The sequence below is a fragment of the Hydra vulgaris genome, chromosome 08, assembly GCF_038396675.1.
Source record: "Hydra vulgaris chromosome 08, alternate assembly HydraT2T_AEP".
Lineage (NCBI taxonomy): Eukaryota > Metazoa > Cnidaria > Hydrozoa > Anthoathecata > Hydridae > Hydra > Hydra vulgaris.
Genome location: NC_088927.1, coordinates 67,222,660 through 67,246,199, shown reverse-complemented (window position 1 = coordinate 67,246,199; position 23,540 = coordinate 67,222,660). Strand labels below are relative to the sequence as shown.

General features: G+C 27.7%; 1 long non-coding RNA gene and 1 other non-coding gene across 2 annotated transcripts; one reads left to right on the top strand and one right to left on the bottom strand.

Moving 5' to 3' along the window:
* The first annotated feature begins 9,643 nt into the window (after positions 1-9,643).
* LOC136084079 (uncharacterized) lies at positions 9,644-12,489 on the top strand. Its single transcript, XR_010640317.1, has 2 exons — positions 9,644-9,875; positions 12,291-12,489. It is a non-coding gene; the product is annotated as an uncharacterized LOC136084079 (long non-coding RNA).
* A 10,072-nt stretch (positions 12,490-22,561) lies between these two features.
* Positions 22,562-22,668, bottom strand: LOC124818019 (U6 spliceosomal RNA). The gene has a single exon (XR_010640568.1). It is a non-coding gene; the product is annotated as a U6 spliceosomal RNA (small nuclear RNA).
* Positions 22,669-23,540: the final 872 nt, after the last annotated feature.

The following is a 23,540-nucleotide window of genomic DNA, read 5'->3' as shown; positions in this document are numbered from 1 at the left end:
GTTTGTTTTAAATGGATGTAAAAACCGGTAAGCTCAACCAAAGCTGTTACAATATCATAAAGGGGCAAAGCTGTTGCGTTGACGCAAATATTTTAAGATTAAATATTAAAACAGACCTGCTCCACAAAATTGATGTTTAAACGCTTTACTCTGTTAAAAAATTTTTAGAGGAGTGGCATAAGTAGTGAAATAAATAGAAAAAATTGTAGAAGAAACTAATAACTGTTACTATAGGCTGAGAACTTAAAATACACATTAAATGATATAAATAAAACAAATAGAGAACTGAGAACTTAAGTCACATTAAACTAAAACAAATAATAGTTGTTTAATAAAATACTTTAAAGCTTATTCTGAAATATACAAAAAGGTGTACTTTAAAGATTAATAAACATTTGGAATATATATATATATATATATATATATATATATATATATATATATATATATATATATATATATATATATATATATATATATATATATATATATATATATATATATATATATATATATATATATATATACACTCCAAACTCTTTTTATGCCGTCCTTTTTTATGCGATACTTTATTTGTGCGTTTTGTTTTATGCCACTTTTTTTGTGAAATCTCATATAAATTAATTTTTTAACGCGCAATAATTTCAATCTCAACGATTAAAATGTGTAATATGTATGTAAATACGTCATTATATAGTGACTGTTATTATTATTATTTCATTTATTTAACACCCAATGTAATTTACAAGGTAAAAAAGAAAAATAAGAAAGTTATTTCTCGTGATTTTCACTTAAGAGTTTTTTCTTCCAGAATTTGTTTAAAAATTCCTCTTTGCTCTTTCGCATTCCAGCACTCTATTGCATGTTTCAAAGTTTGTTCAACTTCGGAAGGAATTTCACTTTTAGAAAGTGCTATTTTTATCTTCTTTTTATTTTGAATTAAGTTTTGAAAATTTAGCATCCGAAAACGGCATAGGCCCTGAATATCGCCAACAAACGAATGTTTAAATAAGGGGTGTTTCAGTTGTGAAAAGATAATGTCTGAAGTTGTTTTATTATTAAGAAGACGAAGAAACAAGTTTAATTTATTTTGTTGAATACTTTTTGAAATTTCCTGGATTTTAGCGAATTTGTATAGTTCTTACTGTGTTTTGAAACATTTAAAAGCGATTTTAGTGCACTCCTTCCAATTACATCTAGCTTTTTCATCAAATCAGAATTATTTTCACATATCTCCATACCATAAGTTAAGGTAGGGACTGCCAATAATTTATATATATAAGAAATAGAACTTGGGTGGGCAAACCGGATTCCAGATTGAATAAGAGTTTGAACAACAGCTCTAAAGTTTGAAATTTTTTCATCAACATTTGTATTATTGAGTGAAGCAAAAGTTGAATGTTTAGTATTCCATGTGAATCCCAGATGTCTAAGTTTATTCTGAAGATTTATTTTATTACTAGATATCGTTATCGTATTGGTTTGTATTTGTGCTTTACCTGAAATCAAGCATTCAGTTTTTTCGGCATTTATTTTAATACAATTTAAATTACTGTTAATATTGCATGTTTTTATCAGCTTTTTGAGACCAGAGAGGGTAGAGCTTAAAAGTATGATATCATCCGCATATGCCACCACCACAGTGAAGTTACCATATATCGATGTACCAACAATACCTTGATTTGTAATAGTTTCAAGAAGACTTTCAGTGTAAATATTATATAGGTGAGGTGAAAGAATCGATCCTTGTCTTACTCCTTGCTTTAGAAGAAAGGAGTTTGATTTACAACCTTGATATGAGACTGTTGCACTACTATTGTTATATAACGAAGAGATAGTGTTAACTATACAGAGTGGTAATTTTTTATCGAAATATAATTTATCAAATAGGATATTCCAGTTGCAGCTATCAAAAGCTTTTTCTACATCTAAAGAGCATAGGTATACAGGTGAATTGTTGCTATTGTAATGTTTAATTGTTTCGCTAATTAGAAATTCAGCATGTAGCGTTGAACAGTTAGCATTGAATCCAAATTGTAGGGGTTGAGTATCTCTAATATCCGGACATATAATAAGGATTAGGTATTCTAGAACCTTTGTAAAAATTGGTATAATGCTAATACCGCGATAATTGTTCGGGCTATCTAAAGATTTTTTATACGATTTAACAAGGGGTACAATAATAGACGTCGACATTGATAATGGTGTCCATCCATAATTAATGGAATAATTAAAAAATTTGATGAGCCATTTTGGTAAAATATCACAGTTTGCGTATTTCAAATGTTCTGCTGAGATACCGAAAGAGTCAGGAGATTTTTTAATTTTAGGTTCGAAATAGCCCTAATTATATTTTCTTCAGTTATTATAACATCATCATGTTTTGTACACGGGGGAATTCTCCGATGATTTCCATTACGATGTGTTATTTTTGAAGTATTCAGTACTTTTTCGAAGTGGTTTGCAAATTCTGAAGTAATGGATTCTATGAACATGCAACCGCAATTTGCGTTACAAACGTTAACTTTTAAATATTTTTTATATAAGAGATTGAATTTTTGTGAAGCAATGCCAAGAGTTTTTTTATGCGGTCCGTTTCTAACCGAATAAAAAAAATGCTTTTAATATTGTTTCGAAAACTATTTTTTATAGGTATTAAACTTGCTGACAAAATATATAAGTCGTTTGATTGTGATGAACTGGTATTAGGAGTTTTTATTGATCTTTCCAAGGCCTTTGATACAGTTGATCACAGTATTTTACTTTCCAAGCTAAAATATTACAGCATAATAGGCTCAACATTTAAGTGGATTAAGAGCTACTTGTATAACAGAAAGCAATTTGTACTACTAGAAAAGTCAGGAGCCCTTGATATTACGTGTGGAATTCCTCAGGGTTCAATCTTAGGTCCATTATTATTTTTAATATATATTAACGATATGCATAAAGCTTCCCAAAAAATATCTACTATTATGTATGCTGACGATACAAATTTATTTTTTAATCATCCTGATGCAAAGACTTTGTTTGAAACTATGAAAATTGAACTCGAAAATTTCAACCTCTGGTTCATAGCAAATAAATTATCCCTAAATTGTAAAAAAACTAGCTTTACTCTATTTCATAAAAAAAAAACAATCAATTAATCTTCCGTTAAAGCTGCCTAAACTATTTATTAATAAAAATCAAATTAAACGTGACAAATGCACAAAATTTTTGGGAGTACTTTTTGATGAAAATTTGTCTTGGAGAAACCATACTGGTCTTCTTGAAACAAAGGTGTCCTCTGTAATAGGTGTTTTGTATAAGTCAAGACCTTTTCTCGATAGTAAATCACGTAATATGCTTTACTTTAGTCTTATACATAGTCAGCTTTTGTACGCAAATATTATTATTATTATTATTTCATTTATTTAACACCCAATGTAATTTACAAGGTAAAAAAGAAAAATAAGAAAGTTATTTCTCGTGATTTTCACTTAAGAATCTTTTCTTCCAGAATTTGTTTAAAAATTCCTCTTTGCTCTTTCGCATTCCAGCACTCTATTGCATGTTTCAAAGTTTGTTCAACTTCGGAAGGAATTTCACTTTTAGAAAGTGCTATTTTTATCTTCTTTTTATTTTGAATTAAGTTTTGAAAATTTAGCATCCGAAAACGGCATAGGCCCTGAATATCGCCAACAAACGAATGTTTAAATAAGGGGTGTTTCAGTTGTGAAAAGATAATGTCTGAAGTTGTTTTATTATTAAGAAGACGAAGAAACAAGTTTAATTTATTTTGTTGAATACTTTTTGAAATTTCCTGGATTTTAGCGAATTTGTATAGTTCTTACTGTGTTTTGAAACATTTAAAAGCAATTTTAGTGCACTCCTTCCAATTACATCTAGCTTTTTCATCAAATCAGAATTATTTTCACATATCTCCATACCATAAGTTAAGGTAGGGACTGCCAATAATTTATATATATAAGAAATAGAACTTGGGTGGGCAAACCGGATTCCAGATTGAATAAGAGTTTGAACAACAGCTCTAAAGTTTGAAATTTTTTCATCAACATTTGTATTATTGAGTGAAGCAAAAGTTGAATGTTTAGTATTCCATGTGAATCCCAGATGTCTAAGTTTATTCTGAAGATTTATTTTATTACTAGATATCGTTATCGTATTGGTTTGTATTTGTGCTTTACCTGAAATCAAGCATTCAGTTTTTTCGGCATTTATTTTAATACAATTTAAATTACTGTTAATATTGCATGTTTTTATCAGCTTTTTGAGACCAGAGAGGGTAGAGCTTAAAAGTATGATATCATCCGCATATGCCACCACCACAGTGAAGTTACCATATATCGATGTACCAACAATACCTTGATTTGTAATAGTTTCAAGAAGACTTTCAGTGTAAATATTAGAAGAGATAGTGTTAACTATACAGAGTGGTAATTTTTTATCGAAATATAATTTATCAAATAGGATATTCCAGTTGCAGCTATCAAAAGCTTTTTCTACATCTAAAGAGCATAGGTATACAGGTGAATTGTTGCTATTGTAATGTTTAATTGAAATTCAGCATGTAGCGTTGAACAGTTAGCATTGAATCCAAATTGTAGGGGGTGAGTATCTCTAATATCCGGACATATAATAAGGATTAGGTATTCTAGAACCTTTGTAAAAATTGGTATAATGCTATTACCGCGATAATTGTTCGGGCTATCTAAAGATTTTTTATACGATTTAACAAGGGGTACAATAATAGACGTCGACATTGATAATGGTGTCCATCCATAATTAATGGAATAATTAAAAAATTTGATGAGCCATTTTGTTAAAGTACCACAATTTGCGTATTTTAAATGTTCTGCTGAGATACCGAAAGAGTCAGGAGATTTTTTAAATTTTAGGTTCGAAATAGCCCTAATTATATTTTCTTCAGTTATTATAACATCATCATGTTTTGTACACGGGGGAATTCTCCGATGATTTCCATTACGATGTGTTATTTTTGAAGTATTCAGTACTTTTTCGAAGTGGTTTGCAAATTCTGAAGTAATGGTTTCTTTGTCTTTTTTATTATTTATGGTAAATAATCTAGAATTTATGTCTTTGTTTAAACATCTAAAAGCATTCCAAAAGTTTTTTGGTCTAATATTTTTTAACTTTTCAATTTTAGTATACTGTGCACAAATTTTATTATTTTGAGCCAACTTGACGGCTTTGCGAAAGCTTTTACGAGCCATTAAGTAACGATTGAAAGTTACGGAGTTTAAATCTTTTAAAAAACCAGAATCCCTCCGTTTGTTGAAATGAATTGAAAGAATAGTTTTAGAACGACTTAATTCAGGTGTCCACCAAGATTTTGAATACAAACATTGCTTTTTACTTTTTAAAGTTTCCTTAAAAGCTATTTGAGCGCTGCCAGCAATTATTCTATAGATTTGAATAAGGTCGTATTCATAATTATCAGTAAAATTAAGATAGTTATAGCAATTGGTTAAATGATCATTATATGAATTTATAAAGTTAGAATCGTTCCAAGCGTAGCTAGGAATATTAGTATCTTCTTCTATTGTGGTATTGTATTTAGTGTGCTTACCTTCAACTTCAACTGATATTGAAAGTGGTAAATGATCGCTTAAGTTATTTGAGCACTCAGGATGAACAATGCATTTTAGACTTAGGAAATTTGTATATTTTGGTATGGCGACGTGATCAATATATGACGAATTTGGTAGCGTCTGGTATCGATATGTATAATTAGGGCCAGAACCTTTAGTTACATCTACTAGTTCTAATTGATTTGTTTTTAAAAATTCAGATAAGTGGACAGAATAACTGTTTCTTTTGGAATTCGATCTTTCAAATAAGTCATATATTTGGTGTGGAAAAGATTGGAAATCACCGGCTATAATTATATTACCGTTACCTTCGTAACTATTAATTAAACCTTTGACGATATCTAGTTGACTTTTGTATTCTTCCAATGATGAGAGGCTGTTCCGCGATGAGGAGAGGTATGTTCCAATAACTATAATATTAAGTTCATTTTTTTCGAAATTTATTGCTAAAATATGGTCATCCTCGTAAGTACTCTAATATTTTGGAATTGATTTTTTCGTATAAAGAACGCATTTCCGCCAAATGGTCGACATTTTACATGTTTATTAGACTGATGGAAATAAATGGAGTGTGTTTTATTAAATAAATCTCTTATTATGGAGTATTCAAGTTTAGATATCCAATGTTCACATAAAAACGTTATATCATAAGAATGTATAAGTGACTTTGTAAATTCAATGTTTGACTTAAGTCCCTGACAGTTAAAAGTACATATATCGAAAGTTGTTGAAGGCTTGTTTTTTCCTCTTATGCTGCTTGGATCCATTTTCAATTAAAATTTTTATCCTGGCTCCCATTGGATACCAGATTTTGTTCACTGTTTTTGAAAAAGCGTTTTGTCCTAAAAGGTTTTACAATTATATTATTGTGCCATACCTCAGGGTTGAATATCTTTATTTTTTCCAAACTGTTTATTGTAACTCGAAACGATCTATTATACTCGTTTATTTTGTTTACGGCAACTAACAATGGCGTAATGTATATTTCACTTATCATATAATTTTTAAGATCTTCTTCAGTAACTTGATTGCATATGCCTCCCACAAAGACATCAAATTTACGTACAATTTTTTCGCCTGCAATCCCTTTATGATCTGTAATTTTAGTTCCAAAGATAGGCTCGACCTTACGGTACTTATTTTCAAAAGATAAATTTTGGCGGCGTGCAACAGGCCGCACGGGTTTATTATTCTTACCAATTAAAATAAAGTTGTCATCTTTATTTCGTTCAATACTCATTTTCAGTTTTTTGTCATTTATTACGTCAGAAATTTTCTCTGAAGTTCTTGCGGTTGATTGCGTTTGAGCCACAACGTTGGCAAATGTTTTTGAAAAATGTTGTTTTTGTGTATTTTTAATTTCAATATTATTTGGATATAAGGAATCACAATTAATCGAATTTGAAACAATAGACTTGATTGTTGGTTTGCCGCAAGATTGCTGAAAGCTATCTTTCGTAAAATTTGCGGTGACTTCAGAATTTTTATTTTCATTTTGCGTGTCGTAGTTAAAATGTTTATCTTCACATTGTGCATAATAATCATATTTTACGTTTTGGGTATTTTCGTTTGATACTTTAAGGTTTTTAATAAGTTTACTTTGATGAGTTAATTTTTCTCGCATCAGACTTAGCTCCAATTTTATTTCTTTGTTTTCTTTTAGAATCGAGTTTGTCATAGTAATTAATTCTTTAACTGACGAAATTAAAAACTTTTCACTAATATTTTCAACATTTTTGGTCGAGATTACGGCCTTAACTATATCTTTATGAAGTTGCTTTTCGCATATTGTGATCGAAAATAAATAAATATCCTCCAAACATAGTGATGTTTTATATCTTTTGCGAAGATTCTTTTCAGCTGGGTTTTCGGAGTCTAACGTTATATTTATATCACAGAATTGTTCTGTGCCAAATATATCCAAGATTTCAGTAAATAGGCGTTCGCGAAGATTTCGAATCAAGCTATCTGAAACTGTTTTCAAACTTTGAACAATTAAATCCTTCGAGTGAGAGCACATTTCATCTAAGTCTTTCAGATAGTTATCTTCAAACGTATTTGAATCACATATCAAATTGGAAAATATCTCACCGACTAAACGTGGTGCCATATTCGTATTTTAAATTCAATTATGGTGACAAGATAATACCAAATTAAGTAACAAATTTATATGGTAAGTTCATAGTATATACCCATAAAATATAAATAACTAAACTAATACTAAAAACTTAAAAAATACTATATAACTTTTCGTTATTGTATGGGCCAGCACCCATAAAACCAAATTGCTAAAATTGCAAAGTCTGCAAAACCATGCATGCAAAGCAATTAATTATTTAAATAGGTTAGTAAACCCGGCCCCAGTGATGAAAAGCATGATGGTTCTAGATATTGAGAAACTTAACACATTACAGATATTAATTTTTATGTATAAATATAAAAACAATCTTCTACCAAGCGTTTTTTCAGATAACTTTCTTATATCATTTTCTGAAAAATATAATCGCGTTCATATACCAGGAACGACTAACTAGGAAAAATTAAATCACAGCAGTCAAATTTCTAATTACAAACCGAGGTCCATTAATATAGAATCGTTTTCAAAATAAAAATATTAAAGACCTAAAAAGCATTTCGTTTAAACAACAAACTAAAATGCACCTCCTTAATTTCTGACATATATATTATAGTTTACAGTATTTGTTTTCAGATTTTTTTGTATTTTTTCTTTTTATTTATTTTTTATTTTTTCTTCTTATGTGTTTTAATTTTTATTAATTTTTATATTTTTATTTAAAAATTAAAGTGTTTTTTTATTTTTATTTCAATGGTGACTAAAGGGGCTCTATGAAAAGGTTGTGATGATAAACGCATCATCCTTACCTTCTTTGAGTCCCTGACTAATTATAACAGTATATATATATATATATATATATATATATATATATATATATATATATATATATATATATATATATATATATATATATTATAAATTAAAAAGATTAAAAACGTTTTTTATAAAGGTTTTTTATGTTTACGATGTTATTTATTTTATATGAAAAATTGTAATATTGTTCAATCAGCGAAATAAAAGTTAAATAAATAAATAAATAAGGTACTCCTGAAGTTTAATGTGATTTTTTTTAATGCGTTTTCTTTTATGCCGTCCCTATCTACCGCACAAAAAGAGGTTTGAGTATATATATATATATATATATATATATATATATATATATATATATATATATATATATATATATATATATATATATATATATATATATATATATATATATATATATATATATATATATATATATATATATATATATATATGTATATATATATATATATATATATGTATATATATATATATATGTATATGTATATATATATATATATATATATATATATATATATATATATATATATATATATATATATATATATATATATATATATATATATATATATATATACAAGCAATGCAACTGTGTAAATAAATCAATTTGTCCATTAAACGAGCAGTGTTTGTTCAACAATATTGTTTACCAAGCTACAATTAATAATGAAGGTAACAAAAAAGTATATTTTGGTATTAGTCACACATCATTTAAATTAAGATACGCTAATCATCTAAAATACTTTGCTTCAGTTAAATACAGAAACGACACTGAAGTTTCAAAGGAAGTATGGAGCTTGAAAGATCAAAACATAAAGCCTATCTTAACGTGGAGAATAATTAAACGTTGCAGACCCTATAATCTTACAACAAAAATATGCCACCTCTGTCTCTATGAAAAATATGTAACTTTATCACATAGTGGAACAAATTTACTAAACAAAAAGAATGAAATAGTATCCCAGTGTCGACATTCAAAGAAATTCTTGCTCTCTTTATTTGACACAAGAGTAAACTATAACGGCTTCTTGTTTTGTTTTTACTCAGATTTGTCTATCACGTCTGAATCCGTTGTCGCGTTAAATAAGTAGATCGTTAAATAAGTAGACAGTCAGCTCTGCGCAAGCGTAACGCCTGCGCAGATACAGCGCAAAGCTTCCGTTAGGTAGGTTAAATCTATCGTTAAATAAGTAGCCTTGTTTCCGTTAGGTATAAACTCAAAAAACAAAAATAATCATGTTTTAAAATTTTTTAAAATTATATAATTAAAATGCGAGTCTATAATTACTTTGTTGAAGATGTTTAGCAGTCCCTGATGGAATAATAAATTATTATAATAAAAAAGTGTCAACTTTGTGGTATGTGTATATATAACCCACTATTTAAGTTAAACTTTTATATAATTTATGATTAAGAGTTAATTATTATTGTATATTTTATATTATTTTATGTTTCTGAAGTTAATTTTATACTATGTCTCAGCATCTCAAAACTCACTGTTGTTTTGGGACTTCCATTTTATGCATTGACTTATTTGTCGATTTTGCTCAGAACTATTAGTCAATTTTGTTATGTATTTAAAAGTTGCAATTAAGTATTACTAGAAATACTTATTGAAAACAATCTAAGACCAAATTAACTGTAAATTTATTATGGATTTAAATCTAATTTTCAGAAAGTGACCCTAGGTACAGTTTAAAAAAAGCTTGTTGTACCTAGGGCCACTAATTTTCAAACCCTTTTACTTGATGGAATTTTATTAGTATAAGTCAATATACTTATACTAATACAAAGTAATTAGTATAGAGATGTGATCGTATCAGTTTTGCCTTCTTTAGACAAGTCTGGGGACTTGAATTTGGGCACTAAAAAAATCTGGCTATAGGTACACAAACTTCCCTTAGACCTTATTGGACCTCTTGCCTTAATAAAACTTGAAAAAAATATATTATTACAATTACTGATAATTGAAGTAAATATATTGAAAAATTAACAATTTGTGCAACTACTTTATTTTATAGATTTTTGGTACTCTTCAAAAAACTCTAAAATTTTAGATTATTTGATAAAGTCTGCTTATTTTCCTTAAACCAATCAATGAGAAAAAGGTTCAGAGTTTAAACTGGTAGCGGTAAAGGTTTGAAAAAAGCTATTTGTTAATGATAGTATCGTTGTAAAAAGGGGCTGTCGAAGTTCAAAATTTTTCTAAAGTTTTCTTTAAAGTTTGTCAATACAGTCTAAAGACAAGGCCTTAGATATTTTAAGAGACTCACCTTGCTGGCTTGATGATACCTTGATTGATATAGCACAAAGTTTGTTTTTATATCAGTTTTCTAAAATGTTTGGGTTTCCAAGTTTAAAAAATCTGGATTTTTTGCATTTTTAGTTGTTTTAATTCATGTGGTTTTTCAGAAAGTTACAGTTGTATGCAAACGATTAATGTTAGAAAATCATATTGGGTGTTTCTAAGTAATGTGTCCTGATGTTGTTTTACATTAGTAGTGTGTTTAGTTTTATGATTCACTTTTTAATAGTTTAAGTAAAGGTGATGCGCCATTGTTAGTGCATAGAGTTGCACATGAAAATGATTGTGATTTTTTCTTAGAAAGAAATGCAATGGTTTTGTGTAGCAGTATCAACCTAAGTTTAGTTATGTAAAAAGATAATGACATGCGGTAGCATTACCTGAAATGTATTGAGAATGGTAAATTAGAGATGTTTCCTTTTATTACTGTGTTATACTGTCATAAACAGTGTGTCTTTAGTACTATCAATGTTGTGAATATATCCTGTTATTTCTACTGTTTTTGTTTTATGACATATTTGAATATTTAAATTCAATCAATATACATAAATATGTTTTTTTTTGTTTTTTATTGTTGATTTGTTTATGTACCTTATGTTCTAGTTAATATTTAAAAAATTCATTACTTATTTTATTTTTGTAAGTGTCTTATAGATGTCTAAAGTTATACAATTGGCTAATTTAGGTCAACTATTGTTTGTTCTTTATTTTGTTATTGGCATGATGATTTGTTTTGCTCACTTTGTAGTTGTTTTTTTCTTACTGTCATCAGTTATTCAACTAGGGTTATCGATATAAGATATAGTCAATAGGTACAGTTATTAAAGTCAGTTCTTTATTTACATACATTTTGTTGCAGTTGATTATAGCTACTATTACAACTACACTAAAAGTAGTATTTAAAAATATGGCTATGTAATTTTTAATTATAATGAGATATTTGATCAATTTTTTATAGAATATTGTGAAAGTATAGACTATTCTGGCATGTTGATATATCTTTGATGGGCGGACATAAGAGTATAACTGCATTTTTGACCATTTAACGATTTATATGAGAAAATGTGACTTGTGTATGCCGGCATCAATGGTTTTAACAGTATAGTTACACCATTCGGTTCAAACAGAATAAAAGTAATAACCCATTTCTCAAAATATGACTCCTGTAGCAAAATAATTGGGTTCATAATAATGTTTTTTTGCTCTCCTGAAAAGTTACACTTTTGCAGTTATACTCTTATGTCCGCCCATCAAAGATATGGCTGTTTTAACATTTTTAACATATATTTGATTTAAAAATTCAAATCCTTCAATTAGAGTTCATTTTGTAAATCAATTTATTGACATACATTATTCAATGCATTTATTAAGTACTCTTCTGGCACAAAGGCATTTTTATAATTATTTTATTTATTCGTTGTGATTTCATGATACTATTTATATTATACTATATTTCTATTCTATGTAGGCTTGTAATTCCATGTAGAAAAATCGAATTTCTTCCGAAAATGCCCAAGTTTCAACCAAGTTAAATTTTTTCAAAAGGACTTAAAAACCATGTTGTTTTATTTTGCTATTTATATTGTGTAAGGATATTATTTTTCTCATTGATGTGTAAGGATATTATTATGTTGATTTTATTTTCCAAATAAAGTTTTAGTGTAGCATGAAGTGTGTCGTTTCTTTAATATCGTTTGTATTTAAAACATTCTCATTGTAAGAAATAGTAAACTAAGTTTAGGTCACATTTTATTATTATTGCGCTATGCATACATTAAAATCGCTAAAATCGTCGAATAATACCCGTCTAGATTGTTATTCAACGGTAGTACAGTAGTGGTGTAGTGGTAGAGCGCTCGCCTCATAATTAAAAAGTTCTGAGTTCGATCGCTACCGCGTCCCTGGCAGTACCGCGCTCAACTTGTTTCTCCGCGTAGCGATCTTGATCGTCATGGTTTGTGTTTCGAAGTTATAGACTTGAGAGAGGGTTGTAAAAACAACTAAAGCAGCCTCCTTGACTGTAGTGTCTTTTTCGGCTTTGAGGAGGTAAATTAACACACAAAAAAAGGCTAGACACGAACTAATAAATTCTCTTCTTTTCTTTTTTCTGGGATAATATCAGAATGCTGTCCTTACTATTTATCTGCGTAGAATCAAGTAACAATTACAAATTTTACAATCATTAAGTTTAAGGGTTAAGGATAAATAATTTAACGTAAAACATTTTGCTAAAATGCACAGTTAAATTATTTAGGAATACAATAAACTTTCTTGTGAGATGAGTATTTTATTTGATATCATTAATACGGGTGAATGGCCTATCAAAAAGCTTTTTCTTAAAAATGTGTTTCTTGTCATACTATACTATAAAGATATAAATTGCGACTAGAATATACGTCGTGAGTTAAATATTATTAAAAGTAGTAAATTATCACTATAAAAATGCCCTTAAGTAATAACAATTCGCATGGCAAAGAAAATGCTTTTAGTTCGGTTAACGTATGTTTTTTTTTAAATTTGTTAGTCTGGGTTAGCAAAATGCCTCGATTGTTCAGTTTGTCTACTTATTTAACGATCTACTTATTTAACGTGACTTAATACGTTAAATAAGTATCCGTAAACTAACGCATGCGCAGAATATCATTTTGTCTACTTATTTAACGATCTACTTATTTAACGTGACACCATTGTTGCGTTAAATAAGTAGCCCGTTAAATAAGTAGACAAAATGTAATATTTGCGCATGCGTTAGTATACGGATACTTATTTAACGCCAATAGGCATTAAATAAGTAGCTCGTTAAAAAAGTAGACTAATTGAGCAATCAAGGCATAGTTCGTTTAGCCAAACTTTATGTCAAACTGAAACAAAAACGTTGTCGAGGTAAGTGTTACAATGTTATTGTGAAACCAATTTACGGTTTATATATAGCATTAACTTTAGTTACTAAAAACTGATTTTAAAAAACGATTAATTTTTCACACAAAAAACTAAAAAATGGCTTTTATTTTAAAATAACAGTTTTTTTGTTTAAACATTGGTAACGTTGTTTTATATGCATAAGTTTTTTTTTCCTTAAAAAAAAATGATACTAGGGTTAGGATTATTGCTGATGGGTGTTATTCTAATGACATAACCTTCTTTGGGATGCTTTTTGCGAAGCGTGTTTATTTTGCAATACTTTAGAAAAAGTGCTTGGTAGCAGAGTTGTTAACAATGCCAAAAGTTGCAAGGCCAAGACCAAGGCCAAAAGTTACAAGGTCAAGGATAAGAGTCTCAAGGCCAAGGCCTACGCAAACATTTTCAAGACCAAAGATTTGAATTTTTGCCTAACGTTAAGGTCAAATATTAACAAAACTGTAGTTAACAATTGCTGTGACAATAAACCACATGTTGTAAAAATAAACCAAAGTTATGCGCAAAATTCTACGAAGTCAATAAGAAAACATACTTGTAGATATTTATGAAAGCCGAAAACAAAAATACATAAAAATAAAGGATAAAAACCTTTAATTCTTTAATTTTATGTACTTTTTTGAAGGCCTAGGCCAAAACAATCAAGGCCAAGGCCAAAATTTTCAAGACCAAGAGCAAAAAATCAATAACATTTTCTTAGCTGGTAGAAAATGCTCAATAAAATAGTTACCTTCATCGCAGTATTTTATCTTGAATAATAAGTTCATTAATAATTGGAAAAATTAGCAGACGAATAAAATCCAATAATTTTCTGAAACCTTTAATAAACTTCCATAACGCTTAATTCTAATAAAAAAAACATATGGGATAACATTCAAGACAAATTTATGCGGAAAAAAGATTCATAAACTAATACGATAACATAATAAAATTATAAAAATTTATTAGGTAAAAATGAATTTACATTTACTTTGTTTTTAAATCTGTTCATTTACGTTTACCTCTCCTAGATTGGAAGTTACTTGTCTTTGCAGTCAAACATCAGAGATTGAGATTACCTAAATTGTACTCTTTTACCGCTTTTAACTAAGGAGTTTAGCTTGTCATTCCTAAAAAAAAGTACAATTATTTACTAGAAAATAATAATATAGTATGCATTTATTACAGTTTTTGAAACTTGTAAATTAAATATGCAAATATTTTATTAAAACATTTATTTAAAAATCTTTGTATTTAAGATAAAGAATAATAATAAAAAGATAATACTAAGTTAGTTAAAAATACACTTGTAACCTGAAATGGATTCAACAACCTCAAGTGTCTAAATATTACACAAATTAATATTACAAACCTAAATAAAAATAATTAAAAACCTTTTACTTTAAAGTCAGAAATCAGGTAATTTCTGATTTAGAAGTAAAAGGTTTTTGATTAAATATTTAAAGTAACTATTCTTTAATTAAGTATAGTTACTTTAGAATGAAAAAACAAATTGCAAATATACAAAATTTCTTTAATATATTCAGTTTAAAAACTCTACATATAACTCTAATATAAAATTGAACAAACTCTAGTCTAACAATAGTAAAGTCTAATCTAAAACTAAATTAATAACAAGCCAAAGTACTGACTCAACTAATACTAGACTTAAAATATTAGCCTTTTTTTTATAGTAAAGGAAACTGATTTTTTAGATTGAATTAAAATATTTTGATACAGTAAATATCCTCACAAACCACAAACTTTAGAAATTAATGATCCACAAAAAAATTTAAAACCAATAATTTTTTATTAACATTTTTTTTTTAATTATTTTTATACAGGGTTTCTGAAATAAGTTCTTTAAACATAAAAAATAACTGAAAACTTGATGTTTCATCACATGCTGTCATTACATATTGTAAATAAACATTTAAATATATTGTACTAGCTCATAATTTAAACATTTTCTTGATGTGAAGACACAAAACAGAAACACTATTTCAATGCACAAGGGCAGAGATCATCACATTGAAATGATATTGAGCAGGTTTTTGTACCATTAGATAAAATGGAAGGAAACATCTCCAGTTTCCTATTATCAACACACTTCAAAAAATGAGATCTCATACTTTTTCTTTCCCAAAGAATTACACTTGGATCAATTCCATGACATAAAGCTGTAGCATTAGCAATAGCATGAAGCCCACAATCATTTCCGTTGTCTTGATTCTGGCATCTCATGACTTCTAAATTTATGAATTCAATACCCTCATTTATCAATATTGATCGTGCGACTCTGTGTACTAGTAATGGAACAGTATTTTTATTAAAATCAGTAAAAAGGGAATCATAATATTGAACAGAATTTGAACCATTATCAGATGTTACATTACTTATTAATACCCAATGTGAATTTCTCACATTAAATATCTGAACAAACTTTCCAGAAACAAAACCACCAAAGTTATTTGAATTAAAAATACAAGAACTTTGAAACCCACCTACTTTAGGAAACTGATGCGAAAGAAAACTTTGTGCAATATCAATTAAAGTATCATCTAGCCAACCTAATGGATTATTTAAAATATCTATGCATTGTTTGATCGACTGTGCTGATAATGTTGAATAAAAATTGTTATCTAGCGAAATTGCAGGATAAATCAATCTTCTATGTTTTAAAATGCTTTTATCGTCAGATAGAGATGATGTAGAGATTTCCATTTTAATAAATTTATAATTTTTATCTTTGTCATAACATTTCAATTCTGAAATGTGCCTCTTTTTAGAACTCCTTTTTTTTAAATCTTCTTTTTTATATGATTGGTTTGTCATTTTCAAACAATAATCATGTTCTTTTAAAAGCAATTCTGCTGACAATACTTGCTTATCAACTATATAAGGCTTCATGTTAGATAAAGAAACAGTTTTTTTCCAAACTTTACCATTGAAAGTTAAAGTAGCACCAGTTTGTTTTAACTCTGAAATAATTCCAGGTCCCAACCAATCATGTTCCATCCGACTTCCTTTACGACCAATTTTTCTGTAATTTCTAACTAAAAATGTAAATGATTTCCATCCTTTAAGTTGTTTTGAGGCATAATACTTTTTCATTTTTGTTTGAGCACGACAAATATTGTTATTTACTTCTGTAATAACTTTATTATATGAACCCAATTTTTCTTGAATTTGCTCATCCAATGCATTATTTTCAAATATGTTATTGTCATTAGTACCAGAATCAATATTATTCAGTGATAAAGTGGAGAACAAGTTTGCTTCTCTGCCAAACATTTAAAAAAATGGTGTAAATTTAGTTGACTTTTGCACACATGTGCGCAGACCAAATAAAACAGCTTCTAACAACTCATCCCAATTGCTCTGGGTATCATAAGATAATTTAAAGAGAGATTTCTTAATTGTCTTATTAGGTTAATAATCTCGTCCGTTGGTTTGTGGGTGGAAGGCAGGTAAGGTAATCACGTGTTTGATTTGAATTCAGGAGAATAAAAACTATTTACAAACTCCCTGCCTTGGTCTGAAAAAGTTTTCTTCGGAGGACCGATAGAACAAAGTAGTAAGGCACTTAGAAACATAAAATACTAATTTTTTAGGAACAGCAAAAACTTCAATATATTTGTTCCAAAAATCACTTGTTGGTAAAATATATTTCTTTTCATGCTTTGCATATTGAAGAGGTCCAATTAGACTTATGCCTAAAAAATCCCACAGTCCATTAACCTTGATAGGTTTTAATTCAGGAGCGACAGTTCTTATTTTCTCCATTCTATGACACTTGTCACATTCTTTAACCCATTTGGTAATGTCATTAACCATTCCTTATTATTCAACAAAAACAAAAGTTTGACATGAACCAAAATATAACTAAATTAAAACACTAGAGTTGTGCTACTATATATTATTATGATGATATTAACCAATAACTCACAAAAAAATTTAATTTGCCCAGCATTTTAGTTCAAGAAATGCACAACACTTAAAAGAACTTAAAAACCTTATAGAAATTAAAAAAGTACTATTATAAAAACACATTAATATTACCTAGCCAGTAGAAAGAACCTTTTAATTTTGCTCTTGTGTTGTTAAGGCCAACATGAGCCCCATGATTAGAATCATGGACATCTTTAAAGGCTAACGTTTTTTCATAGTCATTAAAAAGTACTTGCAGGTTTTTTGACGCTGTTACATAGTACAACTTACCATTTGAAGTATATAATAAGTTAGTGATTATTCAATAAAAATAATTAATGTTTATTAAAAATAACTATTTCTTATTCAACAATTTATTATATAACGATTACATACCGCATAGACTATGCGGTATGTAATCGTTATATAATAAATTGTTGAATAAGAAATAGTTATTTTTAATAAACATTAATTATTTTTATTGAATAATCACTAACTTATTATATACTTCAAATGGTAAGTTGTACTATGTAACAGCGTCAAATATGCAAAGTAAGTTGTACTATGTAACAGGTAAGTTGTACTATGTAACAGGTACAGGTAAGTTGTACAGGTACAGGTTGTAACAGGTACAGGTAAGTTGTACTATGTAACAGCGTAAAATATGCAAAAAAATTCAAACTATGCCATAGTTTGAATTTTTTTGCATATTTTAAAAATGATTTACGCTGTGATTTAGAGCAATTTATTGCTCTTTCAGAAAGATAAAGCTTTACATCTTCAACAGAATAACTATGAGCTGACATTTTATAATAAATTTTAAATAAATTAAATTGTTAAGTATGGCCAAAAATGAAATCCAAGTAATCTTAAATCTTTACCTAACGGAACGAGGTTACTTAACGATAAATGTAACTTACCTAACGGACACTTAACAGCATATCTGCGCATGCGAAAAAGCATGCGCAGAACTGTTTGTCTACTTATTTAACGGGCTACTTATTTAACGCAACACCGTTCTACGATATTTATTTTTAAGTTTTTTAAACGGTTTTTTGACGTTTTTTGTTTGTATTTACGGCTGTTGATTGCCTTCGGGCATAAAACTTTAAGTCCCACTATTTAGTTGCTTTTATTCATTCAATTAAATAAAGTATATATATATATATATATATATATATATATATATATATATATATATATATATATATATATATATATATATATATATATATATATATATATATATATATATATATATATATATATATATATATATATATATATATGTATATATATATATATATATATATATGTATATATATATATATATATGTATATATATATATATATATACACATATATATATCTATATATATATATATATATATATATATATATATATATATATATATATATATATATATATATATATATATATATATATATGTATAAATAGAAAATCACTTAACAAAATTTTTTTTTTTTTTTTTTCAAAGCTTTTGTTAAGTGATTTTCTACTTATATATAATTGCTCTGATCTTTTAAGAACATTTAGCACTCTATTGTGTAGAATACTTATTAAAGTTGTTTAAAGATATATATATATATATATATATATATATATATATATATATATATATATATATATATATATATATATATATATATATATATATATATATATATATACATATATATATATATATATATATATATATATATATATATATATATATATATATATATATATATATATATATATATATATATATATATATATATATTCAGGGTGCGGAAAAAGTGTCCGCAAAATAAAATAATTTAACAAAAATTATCTGTATGGTGTTTTCTTTTAATATATACTGTGTTTTTAGTATAATTTTGTTTTCTCTGTAATCTGTTTATCGACTTGTACAGGAACTTTCGCTGTTTTTGCTGTTTATATTTTTGTATATATATATATATATATATATATATATATATATATATATATATATATATATATATATAATATATATATACATATACATATATATAAATAAATAAATATATATATATATATATATATATATATATATATATATATATATACATATATATATACATATATATATACATATATATATATATATATATATATATATATATATATATATATATATATATATATATATATATATATATATATATATATATATATATATATATATATATATTGTTTAGGTGCACCAAGAAGTTCAAACGGTTTGTCACGGAGCACCATTAAGTAGCATTTAACCAGAAAGTTCACGTCTTCTACCTAACCAATGATGCATATATGGCTTGAGCCGGCGTCGAACCTTATAAGCTTTAAAAATAAATTTAAAAATATAACCGTAGCAGTCACTCTGCTGTCTTGCAAGAACAACCTTATTTTGCGGGTTGTGTATCAAATTTTTTTTTACCTGATCTAAACTTGTTTCTCAGCATGGATTGGGTTGAGCATGCGTCCTAACCTTATAGCAAATCGCGACGTTAGAATTATCTTGTCTTACCTCTTTTGAGTTTTGACATAAAACAATTTAAAAAATAAAAACTTTAGCAGACGACATATTTTTAAAACTAATTTTATACGGCAAGATAATTCTAGCGTAACGAAATCAGGGCCGTCCCAAGGTAGGGGGGTAGGGTGTAGAGGTTGTCTAGCCCCCCCTACGAATTTTTTTAGTCGGCAAATGGGACAATAGAGTCGGTAAAACTGGATCTGCAGTTGACAGTCGGTAAATGTTTACCAAATGAACATCTACCAAAATGTACTATTCATGCTTAAATACAAACTTGGACTAGTCCCATCGTATTTTTTAGATAATTTCTTTCAAGTTAACTCTAATAGATATATAACAAGAGCAACAGGCAACTTCATACTGCCTAAAAGAACAACAAATTTCTCACGGTTTTCTATTTCCTACCGGGGTCCGTACCTATATAACAAAATAATATCAAAAAATATAGAACTTAAAGTATTAAATAATCCTGCCAACTTGAAAAATAAATTAAAACACCTCATACTTAATATCAACAATTATATTGACATGTATTAAACTTAGCAACAAAATTTATACTAAATATTTACGTGTATCACTGACTGTATACTGTTTAACCACTTCTGATTATATATAAATATAAAATAGACTTTATTTAACAACTTAAAGAGGTACTCGATGATAAGTCTTCTCAGACTTCTTCGAGTTTTCCTTTACAACAACATGTTTTTATGATAAGAAACACTATTAGTTTATGTTATACTTAGTTATATTTGTTAAGCCACTTTTTATTATGATACGTGGTAATATTATGTTATATATAATTTTATTTTTTACGTTGCATTATATTATGTAATTGTAACGTAACGATATGAAAATATATTGAAGTTGTATAAAAAAAAAAAAAAAAAATGTCGGCTAGCGAGGACTCTTTTTTATTTGTTTATTTTACGTAAGTGGGTCGGCAAAAAAAATTATTTTGGCTTTAGTCGACAAAAAGCAGACACGTCGACTCCTCCCCCCTCCCCCATCCCATTAAAATCTCTTCAGGACGGCCATGAGCTAAATAACATCTAAAAATAAAATGGCTGTAAAAGTGTTAATTTTGTCATCACCATTATTATCTTTAGAAGAAAATTTAGACAAAAAAAATGCAAAAAGCAACAAAATAGTTTCAAAATTGTTGTTATTTCTTGCTTCTTGGTATAATAACATTGGCTAATAAAAAATAAAAATAAAATTTCATTATCAGAACTGGAAAAAGCCGCTAAAAACACGCCTAAGATTACAAAGTCATTCCTGATATTTTTTATAAGGATGGCTTTGTAATTGGACTTTATGACTATCATTTTAAACAAAAAGTTCAACTTAAGGAGAATTGTCGTTAGAATTTAAATTTTGGATTCTTCGGAAAATCTTCTTGGCGCTCTTTTTTGCACAATACTGCAAAGCGCAAACTGCCAACCCCTTCCCTCGTTATACAAATAGGATAAGCATGCTGACTTAAAAAAAATAAATCATTCGGCTCTTACTTTTTATAGCATTGCATATACTATTATCAACTACTTAGGTAATTAGTTCAACACCGATCACTGATCAAAGTCATTGGTTAAACAGAATTCAAATACTTATACAAATGCTGTTTAAAGCACAGAAGGACTACAAAACTTAAAGCAGTCTAAAGAAAAAGACAATTAGTTCCTATATAAAAAGAATCTATAAGAGGTAGTTAAATTGAAGAGCTAGAACTTGGACTGAAAAAACTTTGTTCATGAGATTTTTATATAACTTTAACTTAAAAAAGCTCTATTTTGATGCATCACACGCGTCCGTATAATTGCTCTGTATAAGTTTTGTTAACTAGTGACATATTCTTGCCGATTGTTAAATGGTTTAAATATTCTTTTAAAAAGTTATTTAAAAAAATGATTGCAGTTCTTCCAGTGTTCTAAATAGAGACGCCCAAAGAAAATGGTTTGAAATAAAGCTTTAGAGATTTTAGAGTTTTTACTTGTGAGACTAAAAAAGGTGAACTTGTACACGGCGCAACTCAAACTCGGTTATATTCGTTTTTTTATAAAAGTGCTGCTAAGTCACCCTAATGCATTAAATGACCATCTAGGGAAAGGCGCTGCAGCGTGTACATACATCGACTATCTAATCTAGTGATTGGTGCAGGGAGTATACTTTCATCGACTGAGGTTTTTGGTTCGGACAATCGTTTTCAACTCCTTTTTAAAGACTATTTTGTGTTAAAAAAAGTCTTATATTAAAAGTTGTATATTAAATTAAGTTTTTATTTAATAAAGTTTTATATTAAAAACGAGTCTTACCCCGAGTTCGTAAAAACCCTAAAAACCAGTTAAAATAATTTCCTCCGAAGTTAAATAAAAATTTGGAACGCTTCACGAATTTGCGTGTCATCCTTGCGCAGGGGCCATGCTAATCTTCTCTGTATCGTTCCAATTTTAATATATGTGTTGCCGAAGCAAACACGTTTCTAACTCATTGTCGATTACGTAACAAATCAAAAACTTCATTATCGTGTTATGCTTGTGGGTTTTTAATAAAAAAAAACTATTTTTACTAATTAGGACGTGACGTCACGCAGCATAGCGAATGTTTGTAAACGAATGTTTGTTTACACGGATTTTATTTCGCCATTTGGCATTTTCACAGTATTTTTCAGTTATGACACAACTGCATCAGTTAAAGAAAAATGTTTTGATATTTAATCTCATTGATGTTATTTTCATAATAAAAAAAAAAAATCAATCAAATGATAAAAAGTTCGAAGTAAAAAAATTTACAAATATTACTTATTACATTTGTCAAAAAAAGTTGCTTAAAAAGTTGTAAAAATAAGTTGCGTATAAATGTGGCAAAACGGAGTTTTGCATATTATTATTATTATTTTATTAACCACCCTCTGTAAATTTGTTCACAAGGTAAAAATATCAAAGCTAAATATGAAGTCATTTACATAAAAAAAAAGAAAAAGAAAAAAATAAATGTTAAATATAAAGTGTGATTGTGAAATTATAGTATTAAATAAATTGTTTTCAACCGATTATAGATTATTTTTATTTTCAACTGATTTATGACGTTTTCGTTTTCGATTGATTTATTTTTCGACCTATTTTATAGATTTTCATTTTCAACCGCTTTGAGATAAATTAATTTTCAACTGATTATCTGGTCTGATTATCTTATTAACAATCAGTGATTATCTTATTAATAATCAATAAGTTTTCTAAGCATTCAACGAACCTTATACCTCCCAATTCTGAAGACAGCGCTTCAACCACTGCGCCAAGACTGATCAAATTCGGCTCGTATTCAAATCAGCAACAAAATGTGCAAAATAC